Genomic DNA, 27251 nt, shown 5'->3' with positions numbered 1-27251 from the left:
AAAATGGCTCTAGAAGTTCATGACCTAAAAGACTACCAAAAATCGTAAATTGTGCTACAATTAAGGAAATTGAAAAACTAAAAGAAACAATGGTGGGGGTCCAAGTGGAATAGGTGGTTGGCATCCAATATCCACCTAGATCATTCCTCCCCCCTTAGGAAGCAATGGTCCCCATTGCATTGAGTTCCTCCATGAGATGAAGAAACTTTTATTGAACTTGGTCCTTAGTGAGCCACTTATGCTAGTGGAGGAGTTGGCCTACTTTGATAACTTGATATAGTTGGTTCCTTTACTGTCAATTGTTCTTGACCTGTTTCCAGGATCCAATCAGTTGTGGCTTGTTCCATTGGTCCGAACTTAAACAGGAACACTACAACTTACAGAGATAATCATAAACACATAAATGAAACAGAAAAACACTTCATTTCATTAATAGAAAAATATTGAACTATGCTTACAAATAGAGTGTAAATAAGACAGCTCGGGCAATGGTAGCTTATCTTTGAGAAGATATGTCATGACTACATGCCTCTAAACTGAGTTACAATGAGGCTCAAGGGCCTATTTATTATTTAAAATTAAGAGAAGACCCTAAAAAACCAAAACCCTAATCTGAGGAGATGTAACACTAAGATTTTATGGGCCCCACTGGGGTTAGTTGGGCAGCCAACTTCCCATGGTCAAAACTTCATCATATTATCTCCATTTTGGGTCTCTGATACATCACTAGAAATATATCTTCGATAAATACAACTATTGACATGATTTCCTTGGAAATCACCAAGAAATTTTGCCAAAAAAACATCATTTAGGGCCTCAAAATGGTTCTAGAAGTTTAGGACCCGAAAAGCTACCAAATATAGTAAATTGTGCTTCAATTAAGGAAACTAAAAAAATAAAGAAACAATGGTGAGGTTCCAAGTGGAATAGGAAAGTGGCCACCAATATCCACCTAGATCATCCATGTAGTTTGGGTTTAGCTCTATTGGTGTGATTTGTTATGCAATCTCAGATGTGTCCAATAATGGTGGAAAGTACGGCCAAAGGCGATCCACATTGAACATTGTGTGCAGACCAAGCAATGGTGCAAACTAAGCTCAAAGGCATTGTCCCCTAATTCCTTCATGAACGTGTATGGCTCATGCTAGGCCTAAGAATTATCCTTAAAATACATCCACTTTCACTCCATTCACACATTTTCTCACCTCTATTTCACCACCATGTCACCACATCAGCAGTTCACTTTCATCATTATATGGGTTGCCTCTGTGTTTTCCAAAACATCATTAATTCTTAGTATTTTTTAAGAGAATTTATGGTTAAACTTTAGAAAATAATGTCCATATACTTTTACCTAACAATTAGAATGAGTTTGTTGACATGCGTAGGTACAAAGGAAGCTTCCGAGTCATCTTTATGTGGCACTCTATGTTCAAATTCGAATTTGAGGAGATCATGGACCTCATGGAGAAGATCATGGACCTCATGGATGAAATCATCGAGGATAGGGTTATGTGTCACCATTGGTTGAGAAATATTTGGGAATAGTGGGTCTACATTTATGAGTTTGTTATCATAGATTTTGTATAAATAAGAGTGCTATCTCCTTCATTTTGTAATCTTAACTTTTAGAATTTAGAAACTTAGACCTTCATTTGTAATTTTAGATTTTACAATCATTGTGATGTAGAGTTTAGGACCTCTTGGAATGTAGAACTTGGAGCTTGTAATTGCAATCTACAGTTGAGGATAAATAAAGTGGATTGAATTTTCTTCTACATTTGACTTCTTTCTAGGTGTGCTTGTGGAGCTATGGAGGGCCCCCATTGCCTCACTTGCATGCTCATTTTGTTTTGGTAAACTTTCATTAAATGTTTGTTGTGAATTTCATTAGATTAAATTATTGGTTGATATGTTTGAAATATTAATGAATGACCTTTCGTAAGAAAGTATTAATGTTTCTTTCAATGAATCTGATTTGTTATTTAATCTTCAATTCATTAGTTTAAGTTTCAATATAAATGAATAGTTTCTTGTAAGAGAGCTTTACTATTTCATGCAATCAATCAGATTTAGATTTAAGTGCTTTAATTTCATTAGTTTAAATAGTTTGTTGATTAAGATGATTAGAAATACTAACGAATAGTCTCTTGTAAGGGAGCTTTGGCATTTATTCACCTAGTTGAGTCCAGTTTATCTCTAAACTCTAAATCCATATATATTGGATGATCCTTGAAGTTTAATTACCTGGGTTGATAGTAAATGGAACTATAATTTGCATCTGCATTTTAGACCAAACATTTTGGCGGTGTTGCCAAGGATCGAACCCAGGTTGTTCGTAAATGTACAAGGATGGTGAAATACCTATCCACACTTGAATTCGATGTCTACAAGTGGCTGGTCAATGCTAGTAAAACTCGTCTATTCTAGTAGAATGTCGAGCATTAAGGAGGATATTTACTATTTTTGATATTTTTCATGCACTAATTCACTTTTTCCCAGCAAGAGTCATTATCCATTTCTCATTATCCACATACACTTCATCAGCTACTATACATTCCTAACCCACACAAAAATCCAAGTAGCTCACTTACAAGCTTTTTTCTCCTCATTCCATTGTCAGTTTTCTTTTTCCTTTTTCACTCCCATCATAAGTTTGCAAATAAAACCCTACTTCTATGAAAATAATTTAGTCCATAGTCCTTGAGTCTAAATATTTTTCTAAAAACACCTTGAGGCTTGCATGCCTTCAGGGCAAGCTATCATGCCGATAAACAAGGGAATACATCAATGTCCCTTGTTTGTCGCATCTTCTAAGTATTTGACAACAACAAACTCATTCATACTTAGAAATATGTGTTCGGGGCATCTTGACTCTCATCCACATCAAAGATGGGAGCTCTCGTGTTGACTAGTGGCATCCATTAATGGCCACTAAGTTAACAAATTCTTGTTATGTTCGACACTGAAACATTTATTCACATGACAAGAATTCTGCCAATGAGCATTGAAGACTTGAAGACCAATCATTTTGTAGTAGAGGAAGCAGATTTACTTTACTTTTCAGTTTTTAATGTAAATGACTTGAAGACAAGTCAAGAAATAAGGCTCGGGGGGAAATGTAAATTCTAAATTTTGTATACCTTCTAAGCCTTATATATCTTCAGCAGCATTCAGCAGCAGATTCTGAACATTCAGCAGAAGATCCAGCCGCAGATTTAGTAGCAGATGTAGCAACAATAAAAGATTCATTTTTCTGAATTCATCCACCATTTTCACAGCCAAGTGAATAAGACTATGATCAAAATTTTGCAGCCACACATGCACAAGTCTCATCCATTTTTGAAAGGGTAAGTTGAGGTATGATATTTTCTAACTTTTAACCATTTATTTCCTTGAAAGCTAGAATGCTAATTTTTGGAAAAAAGACTTCTTGCCAAAACCATCAATTTGGCGGGGGGGGGGGGGGGGGATACATTTACAGTCATACTTTTCCATATTCATATATCACATTCTAAAACCCACATACCTTCAAAATATATTTACTATTACATCATCATGAGCATAAAAATTGCTTTGTAAAAAGTGTTTAAAAGCTAACTAGATGCCAACACAATCATGGTTGTTACACAAGAACCAACCATGATGCATTTTAACAAAATACTTTGCAATAAAAATAAAATTATCATGATGCAAAGATCATACATTAAAATTGAATGCAACAAAGAAAATATGGCTAACACACAAGAACCAACCAAGTTGCAATTCATCAAAAAGACTTTGCAAAACTAAAGTAAATAATATCATGCAAAGTTTAAGCCAAAGCTCAAGTATCAAAATTAATGTAATAGATTGCATGAGGACATGCAATACCTTCAGTTTGGGGTTATGCTAGGCCTAAGAATTATCCTTAAAATAAATCCACTTTCACTCCATTCACACATTTTCTCACCTCTATTTCACCACCATGTCACCACATCAGCTTCACTTTCATCATTATATGGGTTGCCTTTGTGTTTTCCAAAACATTATTAATTCTTAATATATTTAAGATAATTTATGGTTAAACTTTAGAAAATAATCTCCATATACTTATACCTAACAATTAGAATGAGTTTGTTGACATGTGTAGGTACAAGGAAGCTTCCAAGGCATCTTTATGTGGCACATTATGTTCAAATTCGAATTTGAGGAGATCATGGACCTGCTGGAGAGGATCATGGACCTCATGGAGGAAATCATCGAGGACAGGGTTATGTCTCACCATTGGTTGAGAAATATGTGGAACAAAGGAGGGAATAGTGGGTCTACATTTATGAGTTTGTTATCACAGCTTTTGTATAAATAGGAGTTCTATCTCCTTCATTTTGTAATCATAACTTTTAGAATTTAGAAATTTAGTCCTTCATTTGTAATTTTAGATTTTAGAATCATTGTGATGTAGAGTTTAGGACCTCCTGGAATGTAGGACTTGGAGCTTGTAATTGCAATTTGCAATTGTAGATAAATAAAGTGGATTGGATTTTCTTCTACATTTGACTTCTTTATAGGTGTGCTTGTGGAGCTATGGAGGGCCCACATTGCCTCACTTGCATGCTCAATTTGTTTTGGTAAACTTTCGTTTTATGTTTGATATGAATTTCATTAGATTAAATTATTGGTTCATATGTTTGAAATATTAACGAATGACCTCTCGTAAGAAAGTATTAATGCTTCTGTCAATGAATCTAATTTGTTATTTAATGTTCAATTTCATTAGTTTAAGTTTGTGATTCATTTGCTTGAAATATAAATGAATAGTCTCTTATAAGAGATCTTTAATATTTCATGCAATCAATCAGAATTAGATTTAAGTGCTTTAATTTCATTAGTTTAAATAGTTTATTGATTAACATGATTAGAGATATTAACAAATAGTCTCCTATAAGGGAGCTTTAAATGACTTAATAGATGTTGGAGATCCCAACAGAAAACCTCCTGTACGGGAGCTTTGGCATTTCTTTTCCTAGGTTAGTCTAGTTTGTCTCTAAATCCATATATATTAGATGATCCTTGAAGTTTACTTACCCGAGTTGATAGTAAATGGAACTATAATTTGCATCTGCATTTTAGTCCAAACAGCCCATATCAGAGCTGGTGAAGCTTGCAGTGCGGCCCAGCGAGGCGCTCCTTCTGCAAATGTAGGAAAACTTTGTCACCCACCTGGAACTTATGTGGCACCTGTGCTAATCATGCCAATGCTTGTACTTAGCATTGGCTCTGTCCAATATGTCATGGACCGATTATCATATGTGTTAAATGTACTAATCAAGTTGTTTTCCTTGTCGGTTTAAAACTGGACATGTGTCGAATCTTTTTGAGTAAATGCAAATGGTATGGCTACATTAATGGGACATAATGGTTGGAATCCTAAGCCCACCTGAAAAGGGTTGTGGCTGGAACTTATGTGGCACCCGATGCTAATCATGCTAATGCTTGTACTTAGCATTGGCTCTGTCCAATATGTCATGGACCGATTATCAGATGTGTTGAATGTGATAATGAAGTTGTTTTCCTTGTCGGTTTCAAACTGGACATGTGCCGAAACTTCCTGAGTAGCTGCAAATGGTATGGCTACATTAATGGGACATAGTGGCTGGACTTCTAAGCCCACCTAAAAAGGGTTGTAGCCAGTTGAGCTGTGGAGAACCTGGTTATAGTTGTGTTAGACATAGGGGAGGCTCTCATCCCATGTACATGGATGATTTTAGTTGTACATGTGTAGAGTGTGTACAGTCATTCTATTGACGACCTCTCTCTAGACATCAGTTTTGGATGGAAAGATGTGGGTTTTGTGAGCTTGGTGTCCAACATCAACCACAGACTGGACAAAAATGTATAGAGGAAATTGTTGTCCCGATATGAGATGATATAATAGGGGATCGCAAAGTGTACCCACACTCATTCAAAGAAGAGTTTAGTAGTGGCTTCTGCTTTGATATTATTCTTGAAGGCTGCAATAATGACCATCTTCTGGAATCTGATAATGACCACAAGAACACATTCATTTCCTTCATTAGTAGAAGTAAGGCTCGACATGTAATCCCTTGAGATGGATTCCCAAGGTTGACTAGGGGTAGGCAGTGTAGTATATAGGTATTGCTTCTTCATGGTCAATTTGGAAATGGCACAGGAAGTGCAGGTGATCCAAATTGGATCCTAGAACACTCTAAGTTTTCATGAACCCCTTGAAAATTATGCCAAAGATTAAAAGTCTTATAAAGATCAAGCTTATCAGAGATATTCTTGTAACAGTTCCAATTTTTGATCAGCACAGAGCAATGAGGAGCGTTAGTCAAGTGCTAATCGCATATTTCATATCACAGGGAAACCCCTTAAAGAAGGAAAGGCCACAAGAACTCGGTCTTGAAAAAAATCATAAAATGCAACAGATATCATTCTGACTCTGTCGGAAGTGGGATTCCACAAAAACTGGTAGAATATCGGAAGGGCTTTGAGTGGTAAGCGGTATCAACTGAGTCCCACACGATGCCATACAATAGTTTCCATGCATCTGGTAGAAGAGAGAGAAAACCATTCAGATCGGATGGGTAAACATCATGTTACTTGTCCGCCTGATATGGATGACGACCATAGGATTTGGAGGCCCCAGGTAGACGGCAGACACACGATCTGATGGATAATCAGATTTGACGAGATTAGCAGGCAGAGTTTTATAGGATTTGAAGTCCCATATGGATGATGTGTTGGCAGATAGGTTGTGTTTCACGGGTATTCTTGGAGTTAACAAAAAAAATAGTTGTTTCAAATATGTCCAAGCGAACTGACACTCATCCGTTATGAAATAGGTGGCCACCTCCCTATGAGGCATTATATAATGACTGGTTACATAGGACAGAGGGATTCAAATGGATAGAGGCAGGGGAACCAAAAAGCCAGGAAGTGGAAACGAACAGTGAGGAACTAGATTGGCTTTAAAACCACAAACTGACAGAGAAATTAGAAAGCAGAGAAAGCAGTAAGCAACAGGAATTGAAGAGTAGTAGGTAGTAAGCCGAAAGCAGAGAGAAGAAGCTAAGTTGACCTGCAAAAGCAAAGGTAGTATCAAGCTAGAGTTAGGATTGATATAGAGAGAGAGTCAGAGAGTCTGTGTACTCTAGAGAATAATTGAGAGGTTGAAGCGAACTCCATTGTATATTCCTGTCATGTATTTGAGTCTCAAATTGGGCTCATACTACTGTGACCAATAAAGGTCAAGAGTCAGTAAGGAGAGTTTTTTCACTCCAGAGACTTGGGGGAATCCAAGTACAGTCTTGCTGATTTATATATGTTTAGTGAGACTGAGCTCACTGTTGTAAAAAATCTACTTTGAAAACATAATAGAGAGGCCACCACTGAAGGTTGGACTAGGAGATGTAGCCCATGAGTATTGGGTGAACTCCTTATTAAAATTTTCACATTTATATGTTTTCCTAATATGTTTTCTTTAACTGCATCATTGCCTGTGTAGTTCACAATCTTATCAATCTGTTGCATAAAATAACATAGGCAGATTCATGCACATGAGTCTGTAATACCTTATTGTTTTTTCTTAGATCAATTACAGATCAGTGGGATCTGATGCACTTCCCAGCATGTTGTCGAAGATTCGGCCAATAGAAATTATTTTGTAGTACTGCCACTATTTTCTCGATCCTGAAATTCCCAGTGACCTGACTATAGTGCGATTCTTAAATCATCTTGGCATGCTCGCTCGAAGGAACACAAAGGTGTCCTAGGTGGCATAATAATGAATCCTAGAGGTGAAGATTGGGAACTTGTTGACATTCCAAGAGCATAAAGTATGTGTGGCTGAATTTTGGGTCACTTTTGTAGAGAAGTGGCCACTGAGAAGTCTCGTGCCCACAAGAGTTGAGCATGGTGGTTAACACCATGATCGGGGGTCGGCTGAGGTAGTCTACAACATTATTGGTGCTTCCCTTCTTATACTTGATATTCAAATGGAACTGTTGTAGGTATTGTTATCACCCCAAGAAACTCTCATAGGTTGTATCTCGGAGATGCTCGGGAACATTACAAACTCGACATGACGTTGGAAATGGATGAGTGGAAGGAATGATGCTTGTTCAAGCCAGATAACCACTTCTGCTATGCTTAACTCCAGACATGGGTGAACACCCCCAGACTATAAGGCTTTAGACCACCAAGTACTCATAGTTTGAGGATTTGGTGAATATGGAGAATACTGACCACACCAGCAGATGCACAAGACCATGTGATGGCCGGATGCAACCAATAAAGAGGTCTGCAAATCTATTTCCTAATGCACATATAGGATGACAGCTCTCTGTCACTAAATAAACAGAAGCCTGCATAACACATTCAATGATACATACTAGACTTCAACACAGAGGTGGGATGATATCCCCTCTAATGCTAAATATCAAGAGCACATGAACAAATGCATAACAGGCATAGCCTAGAATAGAGTAGAAATGGAAAGTGAGAAATTAACAACAAAAGAAGATTGTATTAGCTGACAATGAAGACCAGATGTTGCAAGTATCAAAGTAGTTACAGTCTCCAGAAGTTGAACCTTACATCAAAACAACAACCATCAACACCCATTACATCTGTTTTTTGGGTATATATAGAGTTTCATTACAAAAATGTTCTACTACTAGGCGTGGAGGGATCATAATTGACCACCAACTACTTTAACTCCCTGATGGAGTCTCTGGTGCAGTCTGCCTACTTCAATGAGCAAAATTGATCTTCTTGGATGCTCTGTTGTCCTTCTCGAGTAGGTGGAGTGTCGTATGGAAGAAGTTCCATAACTGATAAATGCATTTAACTGCTTGAGGCTTGTCCTTTTCCTTCTCGGCCATCCTATTTGTTGAATGTGGTGGTTGAAGAGTAACTGCGTACAGTCCTGAACACTGACCACCTTCGTCCTTTTAGGAGTATGAAATGGCTTTGTTTTGTTGTCTATGCTCCTTGATCACTTCTGTTGCAAGCTGCATCATGTTGTGTTGTCGCCTTTCCACTTCCAACCTTTTGTCTCTGTCTCTCGGCCTCTTTTAGGTGATGGAATGGCTATTCGGGCCTTTGTAATCTCTTGAAAATGCTTAATAATGATTTTTTTCTGTTATATACAAAAAATGTTGTAATGCTGAGAAATCATGCCCATTGTTCTTCTTTTGAACTTCAAAAGTCCTCAAGTATGGTTTAATTATCTATAGGGTCCGCCCTTGGGTCTTTGTTGCTTGTCGCACTCGACTTGTTCTATGATTCCCTTTTTATTTGGAAATACACGAAAAACATTGGAAATATATTGTAAATGGCCCCCCCTCCGGACTTCAAATATTATAGGTTTCACTTCCTGGACCCTTTCGGGTCCGGGATTCATCGCTATCGGTGCTACTGTGTGTTTCTTCATATTTCATTTAAACAAAAAAATACGTTAAAATACAATAAAAGTTGGGCACTGGCGGAACTGAAAAATATACATTTCAACTCCGAAACCCTTTCGAGTCCGACTATTAGGTCATGCGATATGCATATGTTAAAACCCTGCCCCTTTGGTTTCTGTCGATGTGATACAACGATGCGATTCGATCGCAATCACTGATCACACATTCCCTGGGCCTTATATAATTAGAACATGTGCTTCTTGCCGATGCAACCCGCCGATCCAATCATCGGCGATCACTGATGGGCAGTGTCCTATGCCCCTCGGTAAGTTCTCCTCTGTGATAGCACCGATGTGATTTGGGTTGTCGATCCACGTATGCAATAAATGGTCCTCATTTAATCACTGATCACTATCACCATCGCCCCATGGTTTGAACCTATTTGCCTTTGCCGATGCGACCCGCCGATCCGATCATCGGCGATCACTGATCGACAGTGTCTTGTACTCCTCCATAAGTCCTCCTTTGGTTTTTGCTGATAGCGATATAGTGATGCAACGTGGGTCTTCGATCTGCGCACGTAATCAATGGTCCACATTGCATCGTTGATCACAATCATAATGCCCCTTATGTCCATGCCAATACCGCTGATTCAACTCCTCTGATTGCGATCTGCCGATTATATCTGGACCAATGATCGGCTAGATCGAACGGTTGTCATGCATTTGGACTGTTAAGCCTATAATTTTGGCTTTCTTCATGGTTTTGGAGTGTTTTTTCCTCCCAATAGTGTATTTCCACCCTTCCAACGACTCTCCTCTTGCAATGGTTTTGACTTTGAATGATCCTTAAGAGGATTTTGAAGACTTTTGGGGCATACTTGGACCCTTTGGCATGATTTTAAGCAAACCTTGGAAAGTTTGGGAGTGTTTTGGGGGTGAACGGGAAGTGGAAAAAGGAGAAAATGACCAAATGCGAGCCTTCCTTCGAAGACAACCGAGCAGAGCAAGCCTATCTCTGACCTTAGAAAATCATTGTTGTATAGCAGAGCTAACAGGTATGTAGACCAATTATGATGGCGATCATTCTGCAACTTTCCTTGCGTGTTTATGAACTACAGGGGTTGGTGCTTTGTGTGGATGATCGTTTCCTTCCAAAAAATGTAATGCTTCCATTGTTGGAAAGCCTACACAATGGAAAACATCTCTTTGTCATAAGTGGGATACTTCCAAATTAAGTCTGAAAGTGTCTCATTGTGATATGCCACTAGATGCCCTTGTTGAGTAAGGAGTGCCCCAATAGCATAATTAGAGGCATTTGTCTCAATCTCAAATGGTTGTTGCAAGTCTCATAATGTGAGCACTCGTGTAGAGCAAAGGCAATGTTCCAACTCCGTAAACACCTTATGTTGAGATTCATACCAAAATAATTTTTCTTTCACTCCTCCCTTGTTGACATGACTCAAGAGCCAAGTGATATCAGAGAACCCTAGCACAAACCTGCAATAGAAATTAGCAAGACCCAGAAAGCTATGGAGCTCTACCAGAGTAGTTGGGGATAGCCAATCCTGAATGACTTGGGTCTTGGTTGGATCCACATGCACCCCTCGTTCATCAATAATGTATCTCAGATACTAAACCTACGTCATGGCAAAAGTGAACTTCTGCAAATTGGCACATAGCTTGTGCTTCCACAGTGTTTGGAGAACCTGTTGCATGTGGTGGATGTGCTCTTCCTAAATTTGGCTGAAGATCTAGATGTCATCCAAGTATATCACTACAAATGAGTTGGTGAATTGCTGCACGATGTAATCCATCAGCCTCAATTTGTAGGAGCATTCATCAACACGAAAGGCATAACTAGTCATATGAGAAGGCCCTCCTTGTCTTTGAAGGAAGTCTTCCACACATTAGAGGGTTTGATTGGTACTTAGTGATATCTGGACTTCAAGTTGATCTTGCTGAAATATTTTCCCCCCTTGAGTTGGTCCAGAAGGTCATCAATCCATGTGATCAAGTAACTATTCTAGACAGTGATCTTGTTTAATGCCCAATAGTCAACATTGAGTCTCCAAGTCCCATCCTTCTTCTATACCAACATGATTAGCCTCTTACAGGGCGATGAATTACATTCTGTCATCTTTCTTTAACTTTTTACAAAATTTCAATCTAATGCTCAAAGAGAAAGTTATGACTTCAAAACCAACCTCTACAAGGGGGAAGCTCCTTTACATTACAAAAATGAGCAATTCTTGGATGATACAAATGACAAGACCCGCTTTATATATATAGGAGTCTAAGGGGTCACAATATAATCAGAGATGACATAACAATAATAATGTAAGGGCACAACAATAACAATAGTGGGCTTCTATGGGGCACAATAATAATAATATGGGGACAACATCGACACAACAACAATAATAAGGGGCTACAGTGACAATAATAATAAGGTAATATACTAGTATTATAGGGTCTTAACACCAGCTCAAGTGTGAGATTATTGATAGCTCAAAACGACTGCATGGCTAAGGAGTTGCAAGAGGCTAAGCATAGAGAATAATAAGCCACAACATCCGCAAGAGTAGAGTCGAAGAAAATGATACTTGATGAAGTCTCATCTCTCGAGACAATCATGTGGAAGTTGCACTTTAGGTTCATCATCGTGCATAAGTCAGGTTCCATCTTAATGGTTGGCGGTAGCGTTTTGCTAGGAGAGCATGCATCTTGACAAAAATACACAATACCCTTGATCACATGTAAATAGGGACAATGAGGTATAAGGGAGCCCCATTTTACTGGCCAAAGTTGATGAAGCGAAAGGAAGTGGAGTTCAAGGCACTCATCCGGAGTGAGATCCTAAACTATGAGGAACTCCCACACCTCATCACCACGTCACAAGCTTCACATGCATGAGTGTTTAGGAGCATGGATGTCATTGTGCACATGGACGATATCCCATCCATTGGCATACTCACCGAGGCTAAAGAAAAGAACCAAGTCTGACTAGAGATGGACATGTGCTTCGAGCATTTGGTGCGCATAGCCACCAACACAGATTTGTAGATGAGCGCAGACACTGTGCACCAATATGTCATTGGTCCGGCTGCGCTCTAGACCATGATACATATGCTATATGACGAGTTGGACAGAGGTGCCAAATGAGTGTACCCGAATGCAATGGAGGCAAGAGTACACTTTGAGAAAAATGTCACCACGGAGTATGCGAACACCATATCAGACTACCAAGCTTGGCATCAGTTTCCCACCATCGATCACCAAGAGGATGTCAATGTGTTAGTCTTCCTACAACTGTCCTAGTCTCGGGGATGTCTTGTATGACTTACTCAAGCCCATTTTTGTCTCACAGGAGTACATGTGTAGGATGTATTACAAACATGTTGTAAAGTGAAAGACAATGTGTCAATCGTAGAATGTAAACAGTCACATGTAAGTTGAAGATTCATGAGGGTAGGCTAAGAGTCACAAAGGGGAATGTCAAGGGTCACCCCACCTTTTTCTATATATAGAACCTCATAACTCATTGTAGAGGCTTTTTGGAACCAAGATTTTGATAAGGTATAACTTAGAGAAAGCTTGGAGTGTACTGTAATGAGCCTTGGCTTCTCCATAGTGCAAAGTGAGTACATCTCTTTGGAGGAGCAGGCTACAATGACTGTAGCGTTCCACTATTAGGTCTAGTGGCTATCATGGTTATATGTATGACTCGATCTTTCACTCTTTTAATATAATAGAGACAACATGTCTCATGCATATAGTGTTATTGTAGTTCAACTATTATGGTTACTCTAATGATGTATGTAGTTGTAATTTACAAATGTATGTATTGACTATTCCATATATGTTTGTATCAATCTTATCAAAGCATGTTGTTGTTATAACTCATCACTTTGGATTTTCGACTATTATTCTTTCCATATCGTGATGTCTTTCATCTTGTGTGTTCCCTTTCAATCTACATGCTATCACGGGCTTCTAAGGGGCACACTCTTATCCCCTTCCATGTGTTAGAGCCTTTTATTCACCTTCCTTAACTTGTTGCAAGGTCACACCCTTGCTTCCAATAGGGACATCTTGCTTACCTCTATGTGCAACCACAGTTAAAGTGATACCGGAATAGCCACTACTGGGAATTCTACTTCAAATGATCTGAGCTTTAGTTGGTACTTCTTACTAATGGAGATCCCCTGGCATGTTGTCAGGTCTAGCACTATGATGGAGGTAAATTATAAGTGCAGAAACAGACAGCTCCTCTAGCCCGAGAGAGTGGATCTAGCCACAAACAAACAATCTATGGAAGATCTCCTTATGCTAGAATAAAAAAAGAGGGCCTACCTCTAAGTATGCTATTCTGCTTGGTGACGATCTTCTTTCCTCACTCTAGCTATCTTTCATTTCCTTCCTTCAAATACTTAAGACAATTAAACAACAACAAACAACAAGCATGATAACATAAAAATTGCATTCAGCCTACTTAACATGTCAACAAACATTAAGCCATAAATATGTGAGATGACATTTCATGTAGGAAATCGATCGATAGTTGCATATATATTAGTTCAAGAAGAGATTACAATCAATGACTTGACGTTGTTGTTCTCCTTCGACATATCCGAGTTCCCACACACGTCTGCTAGCATCTCATGGATAGCCTCAACAATGGTAGTCTCAAGACTCTTCCCTTTAGTCTTCACACCAAACCATACTCACAATTATCCCTTAAACATAAGCTATAAATATACAAACTATGGGTAGCTTTCTAACTACTCCAAAATTAAAACTTCAGCAAGATCTGTCAGACCATGAAGTAACTCCTCAAATCAGAACTCATTTTTGTTATTCAGGTTGTTCATTATTATATACAAGAGGAAGTGATTGTTCAGTTCATCTCCCAATGGCTCTCTATCTTCTCTGTTATTTATTTACATTAATTACATTTGTACACCCAATCCCTCTGATTAGGTGTCAACATTCCCCCCCTTAATCTTAAGGGATGTTGGTGAGTCCAGGCATCATTCTAAATCTTTCAAGCTTTTCTCTTCCAAGTGCTTTGGTGAAGATGTATACAGTTTGCTCATTAGTGGAACAATGGCGGAGATTGATTGTTTTGGCCTCAACATGATGTCAAATTATATGATATTTAGTATTGATGTGCTTTTCTCGATCATGGAATTTTGGGTTCTTGGCCAACTTTATTGCAGAGGTATTGTCAATCATGAGTGGAGTCGAATGTACTTGTTTTACCTACACATCTTCAAGAATTTTCTTGAGCCACATAATTTCTTTTGTTGCCTCATCTGCAACCACATATTCTTCCTTTGTTGTGCAATCTATTGGAACTAATAGTTTGCATGATCTCCAGGAGACAACTCCTGATCCAAGACTCATAGCATAACATGAAGTAGATACCCTAGTTTCTTTGTCTCCATCGAAGTCTGAATCAGAGTATCTAATCAAGCTGAAGTCGCCCACCTGTGTATACTTGATTCCAAAGTCTTGAGTTCCCTTCAAGTACTTTAGAACTCTTTTTGCAGCAGACCGATGTACCTCACAAGGCTTTTGCATAAATCTGGAGAGGATTCCAACAACAAATGAAATGTCTGGTCTGGTAGTAGTTAGGTAGTTGAGACTTCCTACAAGCTGTCTATACATTGTTGCATCCTCAAATTCTTTTCCTCCAATGGATGTGAGCTTTAAGTTTTGTTCCATTGGAGTAGTTAGAGGATTGCATTCAGTCATGCTAAACCTATTCAATAGATCTCCAATGTACTTCTTTTGAGAAAGGAATATGGACTTCGGATGTTGAGTTACTTCAATACCAAGATAGTAATGAACATAGCCCAAATTAGTCATTTCAAAACCATTTTTTTAATTCCTTCTTTATTGATGCAATGCCGCTTTCATTGTTTGTCATCAAAAGATCATCTACATATACCACAATATATACAAATTTTTTCCAACTTTCTTGACAAACAAAGTTGCATCATCAAGATCATAATGTTTGAAATTAAGTTTTAGAAGATGCTCAGTCAGCTTTTCTTACCAGGCTCGTGGTGCTTGTTTGAGGCCATACAAGGATTTCACAAGTTTGCATACTTTATGTTCATGTCCTTTCACAACAAATCCTTTAGGTTGGGACATGATAACATTTTCTTTTAGATCTCCATTCAAGAAAGAAGTTTTTACATCCATCTGATGAACTTTCTAACTATTTTGAGCTGCTAGGGTAAAGAGTGTCCAGATGGTAACCCATTTTGCTATGGGGGCAAAAGTTTCATCATAATTGACCCCTTCCTTCTGTACAAAACCTTTTGCCACAAGCCTGGCTTTCTGATTTTCAAGTGAGCCATCAGCTTTATACTTGTTCTTGTAGACCCACTTGCAGCCAATTAGTTTAGTTCCCAATGGAGGATCAACCAGCTTCCAAGTGCCATTCTTTATCGGGGCATCATACTCCTTTTGCATTGCTTCTCTCCATTCATCACGAGAAGAAGCTTCTTTGAAGGAAGTTGGTTCAAAATATGTATACAAATCGAATTCACAATCATAAGAAACATCAATATCAAGAGGTGAATCAGAGTCATCTATGTTAATAAATTTACTACATAACATAAATAATTGCCGAGAAGAATATATATAAGAAAATAACCAACAACAACCATAAAAACATAAACACAAATGTTTATCCAGGAAAACCCCAAATCTGGGGAAAAACCCAACCTAATAATATCTCATTGGCATTGGCGAAAACCTTGGCCAATCCAACCAAGTGAGCTTTCACCACTCACCTCCAGGTCTTGCGTTACAATGAAGTATTTCTAGCCTTTTATAAGCTCCATTACATATAATTCCACGGGTAGAATACTATGGGTGCACAATACCATGTGCCCCAAAACCATCACTATTTACCCTGGTCAACTTTCACTCTATCCCGAGTCAAGTTTACCTAACAATCTACATTACCTCCATTTTGTTGATTTTAATTTCTAGTTCCTGTCTTTTCAACCTCATCAGGATGAACACTTTCAAGTGTCTTTGTCATCCACTTTGGTGGACCTTTCTTAGATGGTCTAGGATACTTTGTTGATTGAGTTGGGACTGAATCAAGATTGAGTCTCCCAATTCTTTTAATCACATCACTCAAAGTATCATCTGTTGTTGGAGTTTCATGCAGGGGAGAGAGTGCCTCAGAAGAAGATTCCACAGGTTGATCTAGTATAGGAATCCCCCCTTCAAGATGTGTAATCTAGTTATAAAATTCTTGAAATGATTTTTCATTGTGAATCTATCCAAGCGATCAGGTTTCCTTTCAACAACATTGTCAGTTTTAGATGATTCAAGAAAGATTACATCTCGAGATACAAAAAAATTTTTGTTGACTTCATCATAGAGACGGTATGTTTTGGAGGTGTTTGAATACCCCAGGAAGATACACTTATAACTTCTTGCACCAATTTTGTTTCTATGTACTTTTGGTATCAAGGCATAATAGGTGGAACCAAAGACCCTCAGATGCTTTACCAAAGGAATGTGCCCATACCACATTTCATAAGGAGTTTCTAATAGCATTATATGGACATATATTCTTTATATATACAACATATAGAACTGCATCAACCCAAAACATCACTTTTACATTTTTGAAGAACAACATGGAGTGTACCATATTTAAGATTGTCATGTTCATTCTTTCAACTAGACTATTCTGTTGGGGATTATAAGGTACAATTGTTTGATGTTTGATCCCATGTTGGTGAAGATAGTTTTCAAATTCATTTGAAGTGTATTCTTTTCCATTATCAGTGCAAATAGAGCCAATATGAGATTGTGCATCATTTTCAATCCATGCATGAAAGTTCTCGAATGTTTGAAAAGCATTAGATTTGTTCTTCAATAAATAAACCCAACACATTCTGGTGTACTCATCAATATTTATTTCCATTTGCAGAAGAGATAGGCATTGGACCACATAAATCTGAGTGAGTGAGTTCCAGTTTTCTATGTGCTCTGGAGTGTGAATCATGAAATGATTGTTTGCTATGCTTTCCTAGAATGCAAGCATCACATTACTTAAGCTTCCTAGGAATTGTAGGCAAACCAATAACACCATTTTTCTTCAACAAGTAGAGGTTGTCATAGTTCAAGTATCCAAATCTAGCATGCCATAATAAACTTGATGGAAATGTACCTTCTTCATAATGAGAATCGTATGAGAAATGTTGTCCATGAGCAGAGGTACCATGCAGCTTGAGAAGCCTTTTTTCTTCTATCCCCATCATGACAAGTGAGTGGTCAGATTCTTTTCTCACCTCAAGCTTGCCATCAAACATATGAATGGAGTGACCTTGCTGGCATATGTGGACCAAGGACAAAAAGTTTCTTCTCAGTTGTGGGAGATAAAGAACATGATGCAGAATAAAGTCTGGAAGACCATGCAATTCAATCTTGATTGTGCCAAGCCCTGATGGCTTGAGTTTTGATTGGTCTGCAAAGTATACTTCTCCATCAACATTGTCGGTAAATGCTTCAAAAAAAACTTTTCTATGAGTGATGTGGCAAGTTGCTATTGAATCAAGAAACCAATCATTTTTTGAAGAAGCAAGTGAATCATTAAATAAGTCTTCATTTACTCCAATATTACATTTTTCCACAACATAATTAGTGGATTCAGGTGCTTTACCTTTGTCAGTGTCATTAGTTTTACCTTTGGGTTGGCTTCTTTGCTTCTCAATTTTGTCACAAGGGAACTTGCATATGGAGGCATCATGTGATGCATTTATTTTTCAACGTATGCAGTGCAAGTCTAACTTTTCTCCTTGAGAGTGTCTACCCCACCTGCCTCTGAAATATCTTCCTCTTCCTCTTCGACCACCTCTTGATCTGGAAGAATCTTGGGCAAGATTCTTTTCTTTATCATCAAGGCACACAACCTCTTTAGAAGATTTAAGGGCTATCTTCTTTCCAAAAACTTTCTCTCTTTCAGCAAATTTTTTCACAAGAGAGTCAAAGATAATATCTTTGAGATTTCCATTTGCTTGCAATGACTCAAGATAATTGGAGTAAGTAAGATAAATTTCCTTCAGAAAAGTGATAAGAGGAATATCCAATTCAACGTCAATTACTTTGATATCATGCATTATATATTTTACTTCGAATTCAAGAGCAAGAGGATCATTATTTTATAATTCAAGGGTGAAGAGTTTAATCATAAGTTGAACAACTTCAAGTGCAAAGTGAGTCATAGAGTTCCTTCAACTTTTGTAATGCTTCAAGTGCATTTGAAAATGGTGAAATGTGTCGGCTCACCTCTTCACTTACTGATGTTGTAATCAATGCATAGGCTTTGTTGTTCTTATTTTCCCAAATGGTGAGATCCTTGTCTGAGGTAGGCTGGACTGGCACTTTGTCTCTTTCTCCAACACACACTCCTTTCCATAGCTCATTAAAAATGAGAGTGTGTTGGATTTTCCAGGACCATTCAGGATAATTCTCCTTTCCATTGAGAACTACACCCATAATACATATAATTGAACGCATTGTAAAATCTATGTACAGTGGAGAAAAATATTGCTGTTGTAAAATTTTACTCGTAAACTAATTGTTATACAAACAATGTTCAACTTAACAACATTCAATGTTCACCCAAATATCAGAGTCTGATTATAGCTGTATTTCTTTTGTTCTATTGTATGGCAGAGTTGAACGACGAAGATGAGTGGAGGAGATGAGTGGAGGAGATGAACAGAGGAGATGAGTGGTGGAGATGAACAGAGGAGGGCCATCAATGGTAAGCGATCAATGGTTATCGCAAGGAAAACAAGTCAAGGTGATAACCATGGCTAAAGGTGGATTTTAGGTTAGAAGCAGGATTTCGGGCGGATGAAAAACGGTATGTGCTATTGGGAGGGAGCGCCCGATTCCACTAAGCGATTGGCACGTAGTGAATCCGGGAGAGAGAAAAACCACTCGTATTAGGCGGGTAACTCTCATGCTACTAATTCATCCAAAATCGCTATAAACCATCGGATTTTGAGGTGATGATCAACGATGGAGATTAAAAGGCACTTTTCGAGTGGGTAACCACCGTGCAAGTGGTCCCCCCTGAAATCAATGTCAGCCGTCAGATCTGGAGGTTGAGATCAATGGTGGAGAATGAGCGAGATAAAGTGAAACCTCGGGAAAAATGTCCGAGCAGGTTTATGAAGGTTATGATCGCATCGCAAACATGCAATGGTATTAATCGGGGGAAGAGATTTGCGATATGCAATTAAAAAGCGAACCCCGCGATATTTATATATATGGGTTTATAATACTTTAGATTCAGCTCAAGGGAATATGAAAATGGATATATGTCAATACGAAAAAGGATATATGGTTCTTCAATGTGAAAGGCTATATATACCATACTTAGAGTAGAAGGAAATCCAAGTCATTATAGCACCTTTGGCTTCAACAACTAACTCTAATGCAACGCACTTCAACGAATGTATTAAATAGTAAATGAGATTTCTCAGGGATTTGATAGAGACATCAACCTATAAAAGATGCAAAACAAAGGAGAAATAGAAGAGGAGTTAAAAATTAAAAAGGAAGCAAAAAATGGTGCCTACTCTAATACCATGTCAGACCAGGAAGTAACCACTGAAATCAGAACTCATTTTATTCATTCAGGTTGTTCATTATTATATACAAGAGGGAGTGACTATTAAGTTCAACAATGTAAACTTTGAAACGAGAACTATAAACTTAAAACGGTAACTCTGGCTAAAAAACCTCGAAAAAACATCAAAAACAGTGTTACAAACGAAAAGTGTTGATGCTAGAATAACACTTTTTTTTTCTTGAGTAAATTTTCAACATGTTTTAAAAATGGCAGCGAAAACCATTTTTTTGCACAAAAATTGTCCAAAAAACACCGTCAAAACGAAAAGTGTTGAGGTTGGGAAAACACTTTTATTTTTTTCAAAAGTAAAATTTCAACATTTCGAAATAATGGCGTAAAATATTTTATCATGGCCCGGAAAAACATTAAAATTTAAAAGAAATAATGAAAACATAATGTAAAAATAATTAAAAAATGAAAAAACACAAACCAAAAAAAAGTTAAAAAAAATAACAAAACATAAATTAAAATATATACCAAAAAAAAATCAATCATAAAAATGGAAAAAAAATATATATATCTTATAAACCATAAAAAATAAATAAATAAATAAATAAATAATAAAAAAATAAATTTAGCAAAAATAAGAAAACAAAAAACAAAAATATGGAAAAGAAAAAATAACATTTAAAATAAACTAAAAATTAAGTAGGTAAAAATAGAAAAAAAAAAGTAAGAAAAAATAAAAAACAATCTAGATTTAAAAAAAATAAAATAGAAAATTAACAAAAAATAAATAAAAACTACTAAAATTAAGATTAAAATGTTGATTACTTAAAAAAACAAATATATATATAAGACAAAATTGAAAAGTAAAAAATGTTAAAAAATATTTTGTCATAAACGATAAAAGAATTTGGAAAAAAAAAATTATAAAATATAACTATAAAATTAACTAAGTAAAAAATAGAGAAATTGAAAAAAAAAACATTAGCAAAAACTAGGAAAGAAAAAAAGAAAAATTAAGAAAAAGGTAGTTAAAAAAATAAAATAAAAAGATAACTTAAAAAAAACTAGTAAAATTAATATAAAAAAACAAAAATTAACTCAAATTATACACACACACATATATGAAAATCACTTTAAAAAAAAAAACAAAAAAATATTAAAATATAAAAAAACCAAAAAAAAAATAAAAAACAAATCATTAAAAAAAAAATAATTTTTTTTTTAAAACAAATTGAAATTTTTAATTTAAAATTTTAGAACATTTTTTTTTAATTATAAATTCTAAAATATATTATTGTTATTTAGTCGAAGGCCCTCCCCCGGGCCGCCCATGGTGGTGCGGCCATGGGTGGAGGGCCTGTGCCCGTGGTGGTCTGCGGCAAAACAAGATTTTTTTTTTTAAATAATAAATAAAAATTGTAAAATTAAAAAATTGCATATGTGTATTTTTGTTTAAATAATAATTATATATTTTAATATTTAAAATTAAAAAAATTTAAATGTATAACTTTCTTTTTTAAATAACAATAATATATTTTAAAATTTATAATTAAAAAAATGTTATATATATATATATATATAGATATATATATAATCATTATTAAAAAAATAAAATTTAAAAATCCATTAAAAAAATTTTAAATTTTTTTTTTTTAAATAAGAAAAAAAAAATTGTCTTAAAAAAAAGTTAATAATAATAATTTTTTTTGACTTAATTTTTGTTTTTTTATAACTAGCTTGTTTTTATTTTTATTTTAATTAGTTTTTGCTAATGTTTTTTTTTTTTTTTTTTTTATTTTTTACTTACTTTATATATATATATATATATATATATATATATATATATATATATATTCCAAATTCTTTCATGGTTTATGAGATAATTTTTTTTTAACATTTTTTATTTTTCTTTTGTCTTTTTTATATATGTTTTTTAGAGACAATTATTTCATGTGGATTGAAAATTTAATTAATGATGTATAAATATGTAGAATATCAAAAATGAAAAATATCGACCTTATTTAAATATGCAAAACAATAAAAACCTCACTACAAAAAAAAATAAAAATAAAAATAAAAATAAGAAAATATGAAGAAGAAGACCACTTCCAAAGTTATTAAATTTACAAAATAATTATTTACATTTCATACATTATAAAATTAAAAGTAAAAAAAAAAAAAAAAAAAAAAACCTCTTAAAAAAAGGCCATGGTGTAGAATTACCACTTTTTTAAATCAACATCAAAATCACTACCATTCTAAAACGCAATGTACATAAAAAAAATTATAGTGCCAAAAACTATGCTCTAAAAAAGGTGTGTGTTCTGCATCACCCCTTTTCAAAATCGGGTCACTTTTTTGCTATCTCTACAAAACAAGTAACAATATCAGTTTCTGTTTCAAAGTTTACGTTGTTGTTCATCTCCCAATGACTCTTTATCTTCTCTATTATTTATTTACATTAATTACAGTTGTACACCCAATCCCTCTAATTAGGTATCAACAAGAACTTAATTAGGACTAAAAGCTAGCTTGTGCTTGGGAAAAAGAGAGCTTTATATAGCTTGAATGGAGGGGAGATGGTTCCTCTTCTCATGGGAATCTCTTGGATTATTTCCATCCTAACAGGCGAAAGGATCCCAAACTGACCTCCTCTACTCCATCCAACCTAACCATTTACCAAACTTCCGTTACGAAGCTTCTCGAGTTAGAAGCTTCATCTCCATATTTGAGTTTCCAAAAGAGGATCGACGCGACTGAGAAAGGGCTCAGTCGATCCGATCGTCAGTAGGGATAGTTGTAATCCTTGCATATCAACACGAGGAGGACACGGGTCATTAGCGTCGATCTTGTAAACTGGGATAAATAGAAGACTTTTGGGAAATTATGCAAAAGGGAATTGTTTTGTTCATGAAGAGGGGCACAATGGGAGTTTCTTCATGATATGAAAGCATGTCAAGTACATTGTATAGGTCCTCCAGGATCACAGATGAGGAGTATAGGGATAGTAAAAAAAATGTTGTGTAACAGATGCCCCCTAAAGCATGAAGGCCGAGCTAGAGTGAGGGGTGAAATTCTTTACAAGTGGAAGAGGGGAGCCAGAGTTCGTCATCGGAGAACTTGCAATCAAGCATAGATAAGTATAAATCACTGAAAACTATGAATAATAGATGAATCATTGTATGGATGCAACCATCCAGAGAATGATCATGTAAATGGATCTAAGGCATGGGTGTAGCCATCTAGTAGAAAGGATTATAACGAACACAAGGTATGGTTGCAGCCACCTAGTAATGAGAGGGATCACATATAACAATTCATGGCATGGTCGCAGACATCCATCTGAAAGAGACATGTATATTAATGTGACCATATCACATCGCCTCGCAACCTAGACTTGTGTTACAATCTTATCCAAGGGTCTTGCGCTCCAAACGACCCAATCAAAGTACAAATCCTAACATGTGAGTGAATGTGATGAAGTCAAAAATGCTAAGAAGTCGCTTGATTACTATCCAATGGTGTGAACCGTTAACAAACACGAGAGAAACCACCAATAACAACAATGGCTCTCAAGGTATTGGCAGCACAGTTCATGGAATGTGAATAAAGGAACGGATGCCAAACACCCGTGAAATCACCCGATAGAACGCTAATGATGTAAACTTGTCGTTGAGTATGAAGAAATTGCCATTAGGTCATGCAAGTTCTAAGGTACTAGAAGGGAGTCTCTCAACCAGCTTCCTGGGTAATGAGTTGAAGTCGACAAGAAATGACCATGTCGAAGAAGGGTCATGATGTATCCCACATCATCGACACGAAACAAAGGGATGAAAATGATTTCAGATGATACAGAGAATCAGGAGTAAGTGTAACTACAAAGGGACTAACTCTTGAACATATTGGTGACACGATTCCATAGTTTGGGATCTTTTGGATCCATGGGATTGATGGTCATGATGGCATGGCAGAGGTCAAATTGAAAGAAAAAATGAATAGCCCAACCGAGGAAGCTCAAATGAAAAGGAGGATATCCCAACACGACACGAAGTAGAAAGTGTCATGTTAAAGAGCAAGCTGCTGACACGACTGATAGAATTTCCAAATTTCCCCCACCATTCTGGTAGGTACCCCAATTTGTTTTTTATCGTAAGCTTGAAGGGGATGGCATATTCTTGCACTGTAAGTTCATCCTTCGGACAAATCAAAACTAGTAAGTTTAATGAGCCCCAGGAAGGAGAAGCTCATGATCATCACGGCGATGAATCCAATGTCGTTTAATGTTTTAATGAGTCTGACAAAGGTGTAACTCGGTATCTTTCTTATGTTTAGAGAGTTTGAAAAGACATAGAATAAAAAACTCCACATGGTCCCCTTTCATACATTTGTGTCTCTCGAGCCCAAAAGGGTATAAAAAATACTTGAGAGAACCACTTGACCATTTCGGTCAAGGAGTACCTTTTCATAAATAGTTTATCCTAGCCCAAAAAAGGGGTAAATGTATATTGGGTAAAAGGTGTTTCGCAACCTTTAATGAGTTCAGAAATGACAAGAGCTTGGAAATATCTTCATGTTTTGAGAGTCGAAAAAGAGTTGAAAGAAGACCCCCCATTTTTTATTCTCTTTTATGAGTTAAAAAAGGGAAAATACTCAACAATCTTTTCAATTTTTATGAGTAAAAAAAGAGCTTAAAATTGACTCGTCTTGGAGGAACAAGTGGCATAAAAGGTAGCAACTCGTTTTGGCAATGGAAAAACTAACCAAAGCATGTAATGGTCATGAGGCTGGCTAATAAAACTACTCATTACTGTGGTTCCTTAGGAAAGGAAAAAATAACCAAGTGAAAGCACATGATCGGCCAAAGAGACGGTGGAGATGGAATAAAACAACCAAGGCTCATCTATCAGAAATTAGCTAATAAAAACGGAAATCAAGATATGTAAATTGGGCATGGGTTCATTTTTACACAAGCTTGAACCATGGAGAACTCTACTTGGATTTGGTTTCATGTTTACACAAGCTTGAAATGAAAAACTATGCTTGAGTTTGATTTCATTTTTACACAAGCTTTAAACAGAGATAAACTATGCTTGGGTATGGTTTCATTTTTACACAATCTTGAAACAAAGAAAAACTATGTTCGATTTAATTTTGCATGCCCCCAACATAATGACTCAATTTAAGCTACATGCCCCCCAAGTTTCATTTTAGTCAACTAGGTTGATGGAATGGAGGTTCACTTTCGAGATCTTGGAAAGACTCGACTGGAATTTTACGAGATCTTAATCAATGACTCGATTTGGAAAATGGAGTTTCTTCATTTTTTAAATGAGATTGACACAATAAAAGAACTATCCTCAGGCATCTAGTTCATTTTTTAAGGAGCTTTACATAAGACCATGAACCATGCTCCAACACTTTGCTTCATTTTTAATGAGGTTGACACAAGATTGTTTCATTTTTAATGAGGTTGACATAAGACTGCGAACTATCCTCATATCCCTTGTTCCATATTTTAAGGAGCTTGACCGAAGTCAAGGAACATTTCTCTGACTACTTGTTTCATTTTTTAACGAGGTTGACATAAGACCAGGAACTGTCCTCGACACCCTTGCTTCTTTTTTTAATGAGCTTGACACAAGACCAAGACCTATCCTCATGACTCTTGTTCATGAACCATATGAGAACATGGCTCCCAAGAGGTCTTCACTAGATGGAAGAACCAAGCTCCACGAGGAATACATGTCATTTGGTACCAAAGATAGATTAGGTTCCAATGCCCCCATTACATAATGTACAATACCATTTGTGTGATCATCAGAAGATGTAGAGACGGAAAGGGTAGCCACATAATTGACCTATGGAGGGGAAGGTACTTCCTGAAGAGCCTCTAAATCAAACATAAATTAAGGCCCGTGCCTCTAATTTAAAACATAAGTTAAGGCCTATGACCATCCTTCGACACATTAAACCTCTCTTTTGTCATTAAAAACTTTATTTTTTACTTTAATATATTAATTAGGAAGGTTTATGAATAATTGAATATTTGTGCCTAATATTATTTTTTTGTGGAATATTATGCCAATATTGGGCAGATTATGAAGAGTTGGAGGAGGACATAATTTAGGGACTTGTTCCCTACTATTGGAGGATCAATAACAAATAATAATTCAACAAGATAATATGGAATTATGGCACAAATTGTGCAACTCCAATGATTGAGAAAATCTAGGAATGTGTTCCAATAATCAAGGAAGTGGATTCACCAATCAAGGGAGAAGATTCACTAATCAAGGGATTTCGGTGGCGAAAGCTTCCTTCATCCATGGGGAATTATTCTTAATCATTTTGTATAAGTACCAAGTCGAATTTTCCTCTAAGGAAGGATTGAGAAAATCTAGGAATGTGTTCCCTACCATTTAATGCAAATTCCTAGTTTTGGGGACTAGATCCACTAATCAAGGGATTTTGGTGGGGAAAGCTTCTTCCATTCATGAGGAATGACTCCTAATCATTTTTTATAAGCTCCAAGTCGAGGTTTCCTCTAGGGAGAGATTTTAATTAGTGTTATTGTGGAGAGAGCTTGTATTGTTGCAACTCCATTGTATTTTCCTGTAGGGATGTAATTCTATTGGTGAAAGTAATGAAGATTGGTGTCTTGTTCAACTTCTAAATATTTTTCTCTTCTTTAGGTCTCTATGTTTCCTTGGGATTCACATCCCAAGAACCTTAGATCCCTTTTGTATCATTTTCTTTCCTTCTTTTCATTACTTATTCAGATGCTTCTCTAGTTTTTATTTCTTTCTATTTCTACATTTAGAATTAATGATTTCTTGTTGTAGGATTGAATTAAATGGTTGATGTAAGTTCTTTTGCAGAATCACAAGCATTATTTCATCCTTGGAAAATATTTGGAAGTTCATAGGAATCATTGAGTTTCTTGCATTAGTCTTCTTATTCCAAAATCTAGATTGTTGGACCTCCTTTTGAGCAAAGATCAGTGGATTTATGCTATTTTTTAGAGCATGCTAATGAGATTAAAGATTAATTCCACTTGCATTAGATCAAAAAACATTATATTTGATAACGAAATTTACCCCATTGAATTTTCACTTGATTTGGTTAGGTATTTCTTCGATTTAGTAGCTCGCTAGTTCTCAAATTTCTAGATTTTTGACTAGTAATGTTTATTTTTGTTTTTTTGCA

This window comes from Pinus tabuliformis, chromosome 2_2 (assembly GCF_031772625.1).
Source record: "Pinus tabuliformis cultivar Carrire ecotype Pingquan chromosome 2_2, CPIR1, whole genome shotgun sequence".
NCBI classification, from domain to species: domain Eukaryota; kingdom Viridiplantae; phylum Streptophyta; class Pinopsida; order Pinales; family Pinaceae; genus Pinus; species Pinus tabuliformis.
The sequence above is the reverse complement of the archived record's forward strand: the minus strand, read 5'-3'. Positions refer to the sequence as shown.